This window comes from Rhagoletis pomonella, unplaced genomic scaffold (genome assembly GCF_013731165.1).
Source record: "Rhagoletis pomonella isolate Grant_MI unplaced genomic scaffold, Rhpom_1.0 Rhpom_scaffold_00003, whole genome shotgun sequence".
Lineage (NCBI taxonomy): Eukaryota > Metazoa > Arthropoda > Insecta > Diptera > Tephritidae > Rhagoletis > Rhagoletis pomonella.
In genome coordinates this window covers 88762291-88771366 of record NW_023458557.1, presented here as the reverse complement: position 1 = coordinate 88771366, position 9076 = coordinate 88762291, and positions in this window count along the sequence as shown.

Below are 9076 nucleotides of genomic sequence, written 5' to 3'. Positions count from 1 at the left end.
TTATTATTATTATTATTATTATTATTATTATTATTATTATTATTATTCTTTATTGATGAAAATAAAATATTCCACCAACCTTTCTAGCGCATTAGCTGCTGACTTTTATTTAAAAATAAATAAAATAAAAAACAAGAAAAAAGCAATTAAATAATAAAGAAAAACCATCTCCTACGCGAGGACTCGATCTCGGATCTCTCAAGTGACACTCTAGCGCTATGATCACTCGTCCATTGCGACTGTTGGACCAGCGCTATCAGTTCACTGTCTCTTTGTTTTCACCACACATTTTTGGTGATTTTTTTTTTTACTCTTTGGCTGTATACTCGCTTTATACCACGTTCATTTTCGTAGTATAGGAACCAGCTTCAAACCACTTTGTACGATGGTATAATTGTGGTTTACAACGACAGACATGTAGTATAGAATGCTAGCATAGTATATAAACCATATGTCTGTCAAAAATTCATCTCTTACATAAATGAAAAAAAATGAGATCAAATTAAACATATACAACTTTTTCATGGCAATTATGAATAAATTCTCCAAAGGGCTAAAAAGGGCTAGGGGCAATTTTAAATTATGTAGCCAAAAACAGTATGTGGTAGCTAAATTTAGCCACCAAAGGGCTAAAACGGCAACACTGGATGGTATAATTGTGGTTTACAACGAAAGATATGTAGTGGATTCATTCCTTATCTTTTTGGACTAAAATCTGAAAAGTGTCAAAATGCTAGAGCGTAAGCAAAATGCGCTCACTAAAAGAGAATAACAGGAAAAAGTAAAGGAACGCATAAAACCAAATTTTTAGACCAAAGAATGGCAACAACAAAACTAACGTCAAATAAGAATGGAAATCTATGTACAAAACACATTCACACAAGTACAAGCACAATAAACACTTACTATATAAATTATTTTTTGCCTCCTTCCAATTTCAATTCACTTTTTTTACTTTTTAGATTATTTTCACTTTTTGCGTATTCTTTAATTTCCGTTAATTTAAATTCAGTTGAGTTTGACACTTTTCAAGATTTTGCCAGCAGAAATTCTTCTGACTAAATCTGATTATTTCGGACTGAAGAGAGTCACTCTCACTGAGTATTGCTCTCTCATTTTTGCTGTCATTTTGGAGTTAAGGGACGCTTTTTGGACTAAATCTGACAACTTCGGACTTTTTCTGACTATTTCTGGGAGATAAGGAACGCAACTAGTATACACTGCTAGTATAGTATATAAACTATATGTCTGTCAGGGCTATAAGTGTATATCCGTTAAGTATGTCCGGTAGGTACGTCAGGTAAGTATAACAGGTAAGTATATCCAGTAGATAAATCAATTACGTAAATTTAATATAGGTAAGAAGTTGCAAACTAATTCAATTCGAATATTTCTAATTAAGGTAAGTGGGCTGAGTAAGTATAGGTAACTCCTAGTTCCTATTCCTCCTATATTAATATAATTATTGGTTTTAATTTCGATTTAAGTATTTAATTATGTCTTTGACACTTCTATTTTCCCTTTCCTTTTAGGTTTATTGTTATTATTAGTATTATTATTTATTTATATTGTTATTTATTATATAGTGGCCATTGTTTGTTATGATTTTTAATCTTTATTTAAAATTATTTTAGTTGAATTCACGTTAAATTTTAATTGTATTTTAAGTTATATTATGTTATTTCATTTATATATTTTTCGTTTCATTGTATTAAAGGTCGTGTTTATTTGCTTATTTTAAATTAAGCTGCATTTAATTGGATTAGGGTACAAATAATTTAATTTCATTATTATTTCTTGTAATTTAGTTAATTTTTATTTTTAATAATTTACTTTACTTTATTTAAGTTACTAAAATCAAACTTTACTTTTTCTTAACCTCAAAACAAAATTTTTGCTAGCCAAACAATTCTATTTAGTTTTACCTTACTTTATTAGATTCAGATTAACTTAAATTTAATTTAGTTTATTTACTTTAACTTCATTTTCTCTCACTTTTGTTTACTTTAATCTAATTCTACTTTAATTTTAGTTACTTCATCGGAAAAAGTATTTTTTTTTTGTTTCCTGTCAAAATGCTTCGTATACGTGCGGATATATGAGTGTACAAACGTGTGTAGAGGCTCTTGCATATGGTTTTATTGTTTAAATTAGGAAATTGACGCAGCAAGTTTGACAAATCTAATGAGTGCCTACAAATATGCTACTGATGGAAATGTATCCATATATGGGCCTGTACCAATCGGTAAGTTTTTTCTCCGTGGTGAATTTTGCTGTACCAAATGCAAAGTAAAATTTTGACAACTGAAAACCAAACAAACGCCCGTGCGAAAGCTCTATTTGTGTGTATTGCTGAAATTGTTGAAATTTATGTATATTTATTTTATAACTTACAAGTAACGTACGCTTCTTTTGTGCTTTTTCGGCTTTCATTTTCATGTTCCCTCTTATTACCGCCAAGCAATGATATGTGTATACATCCTTATAAGCTGTCAAAATTTTACCTAGCCTCATAAGCTAGGTAAAATTCTGACGTCCGTTTTCACCACGAGAAATGTAAAATTTTTACTTTGATCCGTCAAAATTTCCTCTTTTATATCAATTGATACAGGCCCCATGAAGAGGATAAATTTTTCGTTAATGACATGTAAAGCTTGAAACACATTGGAAACGACGGGCAACGGACCACAGCTGTCAAACAAGTTTAACACATACTCTTATATTACGTTCTCATTGAGCCATTAACTCGAGTTTAACGTTTTGAGTTTATGAACTACTGTCAACCGTTCACATTGTTGTGTTTAAGAAACTCAGAGTTTAATTTGACATTATTTGTTTACTTTTTCTTATTCTCATTTAGTCTGTTCCCGTACTACAGGATTTAACACACACACACATAAGTCTAGAATACCAACCGTTTAGCTATAAAAAAAAACAAGAAATGAGGATCGATAGAACCCTTTACGCTAATTTCAACCATACCAATACTATTTGGTGCAAATAAAAACCAAAGCCAATAAAAGAGGTTAAAGTTCAACTCATCTATTTCTTATTTGTTTAATATCTCGGAAACTACTTAACCGATTAAAAAATTATTGATGCTAATTTCAACATAATTTAAATACTTTTTATGCGACGTATATACTATAATCAGTTTTAAAAGTAATTTTATATAAGTTGGTTTTTTAGTATTTCCGGACTAAAAGTATAAAAAAGCATATAAATTATATACATACATGGAAAACAAATTAATTACCTTTATTTTGACGTCATTCGTTTTTTAATAGGTTATGTTGTTCAGAAGATATTAATATTAAAAAAAAATCAGAAAACCTAACTTTAACCACTGATATCGTCTTTATATTTTACTTTCGCCAGATAATTTTGGCAGGGTTGAAATCAGCACAAAAAGTTCTATCAAGACACATTTTTGGTTTTTGCATCGCTAGATTGTTGATATTCTAGACTTAGGTGCACAGAACGACCTCGAACTAATTCTGAAAAAATCCTGCAGTATTGGAACAGACTAACTGTCGGCAAGTGGGTTGCCGGTTTGGATTATCAAAGGCACAAACCAAATCGGGTAAAAAAAGGGTTACATTCGCATAAACTCCAAATAAAAGTGGTGTTTAAGGAGAGTTTAACGAAATTTTTTGTATGGTAAACTCCGAGTTTAAGAGTAGAGTTAAGCGTTAAACTCCAAAAGGGCCCATAATCTCGAGTTAATGGCTTAATGAGAACGCTTTATTCTGTAGATAATTATTTTGGGACGACACGGCAACACTGCGACCAGCCAAAAATGTAGCTGTGGCCAGATTGGATCTGTTTAGATTATGTAGATAAAACCTTAGTGTCGTGTCGTGTGGTGATGTCGTTTTCGATGTGTTCAGAACTTAATATAAAAACCTTGTACGCAAGAATGATAGAATACAAGATTGCGCCAATGAGAGAGGATTTTTGAGCGTAATTTTTGCGTGACGTCATCTTGGTGCATTTGCGAGAGAGAAATGCCAAAACGCGTATAAAAATATGTAAACAATGCAGAAAAATGTGTTAATTTTAATATTACATGGCCCAATTTTGCAGGATCAATAAATATACAAAGATTGATTAATTAGGAACACGTAGCAATAATTTTGGACATGTAGCCCTTTAGAGAAGTACGATTTTTAGCACATACAAAAATGGATGTATTAACAGTGTTTGCAATTTCATGGTGACCAAACGGAAGGTGTGCAGCAAAGTGAATTTTTGGACTTGCCATTTTAAAAAGCCATATTTATATTTGTGGACGGTAGCCAACCACCATAAACTCCACAGCTGTTGACTCCACAGCTTTTATTTGATGACTTTTGTACCATTTCCGATAGGATGCATGAGTGTGGCTTTTTTGGAAGCAAATATTCTATGTCAGTAAAACATAATTTAAACTGAACTTTTAAATGTATAATAATTTGGGCACGCAGGAAACGAAAAAAAAACTTATATATCACGTTTTCCTTTTGTTTTCACTATTACACTTTGCCACTGCACACTTCATTTTGCTTTTTAACGTCTCAATAATTGTTTAAAACCACACAGAAATACTAACGCACAAATATTAAAATTGTTATTTGGTTTTTTCGTATGCTCACATTCAACAATTGCACCAAGATGACGTCACGCACACAGCTCATTCTGTCAAAATCACAAAGAGCGGATTAGCGGTACCGCGATTGGCGCAATCTCTTAGGAGAGTTCGAGTTTACTTCGTTCATTTCAGTCCGAGAAAATCGCGGATTGGCGGTGGACTGACACGCACACACAGACAACATGTTTTGTATTTCCCCTGCAGGAAAGGTATCTAACTAAATATAAGCTAACTTTAAGTTGATTACGAAGGAGATCAAATTCACTTATTATCTGTATATTTTCTTTCACGAAAGCTAACTAAATTTCTAAAGCGATGGCCGCGAAATAGTCAAAGTCCTGTTACCTCTGCATTAGATGTAGTCAAGGGTGGTTACTTCTGCCTTTGATGTAACTAACTTGTAACTAACTACTTTTGGACATAAAATATCAATCGGAAAAAACAAAATATATTTATTTAATGAAAAGAGAAATCGATTAAACGGTGACTGTCTGTCCGTCCGTCTGTGCACACGATAACTCGAGCAACAAATGAGATATCTTAACGAAACTTGGTATGTGCACTTCTTTCGGGCGTAGGACGGATGGTATTGGAAATGGGCAAAATCGGACAATAACCACGCCTAACTCCCATATAACGGTAATTTTCAGATATACGGAAACCGCGATATTTTAGTAACTACTGAAGATTATTCACTCAAAATTGATCTTTACAATAATCTTTAGACGAAAAATAAGAATATTATAAATTTTTGGAAAACGGGCATGGCCACGCCCACTTATGGTTACATGTATATAGCTTGGTAGCCGCTGGACCAATTTCTTCCAAACTTGGCACAGTTGTTGGCCTTTGTACAACATACCAAATGGCCGAAAATTTTTAAAATCGGACAATAACCACGCCCACATCCCATATAACGGCAATTTAGATAAATACGAAATACTCGATAAATCAGTAAATATTAAAGCAAATTTATTCAAAATTGATGCTTGCAACAATTCTTTACCAAGACATACATTTAGGGTTAAATTTTGAAAATGGGCGAGCACCGCCCACTTATGATCAGGTATATGTATCTCGGTAACCGTCGTACCAATTTGTACCAAACTCGGTATGGTTATTGTGCTTGCCAAATAAAAGCTTAATGTTGCAAATTATTGAAATCGGACTAAAATTACGGCCGCTTTTCATATAACGGTAAATTTCAGAAATTCTTGAAACTTCAATATTTCGAAATTTAAGGACGCTAATTTACTCAAAATTTATACCAAAAACAATCCCTTGAAAAGAAGAAACATTGTTTGTTACTTTGGAAAATGGGCGTTAATCGCCCACATATGACTATATAAGTTTATCTCATTATGTCTAAGTGAACGTTCTATCGAAGATGTTTAAAATAGGGGCGAAAGCACCCCGGCTTACAATGTAGTGGTAGTTTTCGGAAAGGTGGAAAATATATATTTAATACTTGGGCCGGGTATTTAATGTGTGGCACCGCCCGAACTTAGACCTTCTTACTTGTTTTATTACTTTTCATATTTGTTTACATATTCTGCTGTAGGTGGTCCCATATTCGAACTCCGTCAGGCATACATTGAACAGTGGTCGGAAGTGGTCGTGTTAACAAGTGCTCTAATGCAATAAGTGGATTAAACACGTTAGCGATGAAATCGAACTATAGAATGTTTATTGGGATCACAGCTTAAGCGAAAGGACGCAAAATAAATAAGTGTGAAACAAATAAGCACGTTTTGAACAAAAATTCTTCAAAATAAATACACTTGCCGCTAATATTCAAACGGCAAACAAGAGCGCAGTGGGGAAAATTTTAGTAGACGGACGGCAAATTCTAGAAAAAGGGGGGATGAGGGGGGGTGGAATAGGACCCCCTGATTTCAAAACTACCCCCCTTTTTTCTAGCAACCCTATAGTTCTTATATAATTTATTGTTAAAGTTTTCATATAAACGATGAATAAGATAGCAAAATAACATACAACTTAGTGCTACCAGACTGGAATTTTGAATAATAAAAGCGGATTTTTAATTCGGAATTTTTACTTAGTAGAATTATTATTTCTGTGTTGCCGAAGAAGGGGGGGCTGAACACATTTTGCAGAGAACACTTTTTTGCGTAGGCGGCCTTCGGCCGCACTTTGGGATTATAACCCTCAGGCAGTAGAATTCTCCCTTCTGTTTTGCGAAGAAAAGGAGCTGAACACCTTTTGCAGAGAACACCTTTCTGCGTAGGCGGCCTTCGGCCGCACTTAGGGATTATAACCCTCAGGCAGTAGAATTCTCCTTTCTGTTTTGCAAAGAAAAGGAGCTGAACACCTTTATGCGTTGGCGGCCTTCGGCCGCACTTAGGGATTATAACCCTCAGGCAGTAGAATTCTCCTTTCTGTTTTGCGAAGAAAAGGAGCTGAACACCTTTTGCAGAGAACACCTTTCTGCGTAGGCGGCCTTCGGCCGCACTTAGGGATTATAACCCTCAGGCAGTCGAATTCTCCTTTCTGTTTTGCGAAGAAAAGGAGCTGAACACCTTTTGCAGAGAACACCTTTCTGCGTAGGCGGCCTTCGGCCGCACTTAGGGATTATAACCCTCAGGCAGTAGAATTCTCCTTTCTGTTTTGCGAAGAAAAGGAGCTGAACACCTTTTGCAGAGAACGCCTTTCTGCGTATATCTTTCTGCGTAGGCGGCCTTCGGCCGCACTTAGGGATTATAACCCTCAGGTAATAGAATTCTCCTTTCTGTTTTGCGAAGAAAAGGAGCTGAACATTTTCTTTTGTATTGATTTCCCCTGTATTCCTTTTTAATCATTGCCTTCTTTGTATGTATTGTTTTGTACAATATGGCAACACATGTTATGTGTCAGTTTGCAACCATGTGTTATTGTAAATATGCGTGAAATTCAATGTAATTTACAAGTCGATAAAAGTTTAATTAAAGTGAATTATATACAAGATAAAATAAAAGAAAAGCGTGTAAAGTATTAAGTACAGTGTTATGTGCATTTATATATATAAAAGTATGCACAAATGCTTTTTTGTTAAGGAAACCAAGTGGAACGACTTAAGAAATTTTAACAACAAATAACTTATAAACAATGATATTATTTATATTTTTTAGTTATACATGTTTTAGAGGATACCTCCCTTAACATCCTGACCAAGTTTCATTTGTTAATTCCACCTGGTTTTCTTAAAACACAAGGTGCGGGTGGGCTTTAGTAGTCACTACTAAAGCCCACCCGCGCAGTGAAGTCGTATAAGAGAATCAACATATAAAACAAAAAAAAAAAGAAAACAAAACGAATCAGGAAAAAATCTACACTAACGGAGTTGCAGTATGAGAATATATAACAATGGGCGATTGCTACAGGTGCCGAAAAGGCATTAGAGCGGAAAGTGGTGTGCACTGTGAAGGTGTGTGCGGGAGAGTTTATCACAAAATTAAAGCGTGTGCAGGAACAGATGAATATTGCATGCAAGGCTTAGTGAATTGCCCCTATCTGAGATTAGCTTTTACCCGCGGGTTTCACCCCACGTCTTTATACAGATATGAAAAATACTTTATGTAAAGATGTTATACTCTCTTTCTGCTCTAATTTTACTATAGCCGCGATAGCAGGAAACTGTATTGAAGTCTTTTAAATTCGAAAGGCATATCCAAAGGTATTAAAGGAGTCATGTGACTTGTGGTGCCGGAGTTGTGGTTGATAAAACATTCCACGAATATGAGATATGCCACGCCCCTCCTACAAAGTAATTTATATATATATACCTCACTATAAGCATCTACCATAGATTTGTCTGCATACCAAATTTAAAGTTCATGTGATTTATGGTTCCGAAGTTATAGCTGATTAAAAATTTGCACGTCACGCCTCCTCGCAAAACTGACACTACATTTGCAAACAAAACCATACCTATAACCTTCCCGAGGTAAAAACAAATAAGTGTGCAAAGTTTCGTGCGATTCCGTGTCGCGGTTTAAAAGTTATAAGGTAATAAACAAACTGACATTCACATTTATATATTGTTGATTCTTCAGAGACTGCAAAAATTAAACTCACACATTTGTTGTGCATTGCATCGCGTTGCGTGGATTTATATTGTTTATTTCTGTGTAAGAACAAATGACATATATTTATTAAGGATACAGAATAATTTCACATCAGTTTTCTAGAATTCACTTACCGCGGTTCCGTCTCTATCGGCTTTGAATCAACGAATGCCATTTCGAAAAGGAATCGTGGTTCACAAAGTTGCCACATAACAAAAATTACAAGGTTCACAGAATACTTAAGAGTTAGACACAGTGTTGCATTAAGGAATCGTTTAATGACACCCCACCCCCCGTGAATCATCCTGATTCACCATCTTCCAGGCGGTTCCAATGAGGAAGTGATTGGGCGTGAGTGGCTCCTGCTGGTCGGCGGCGATAG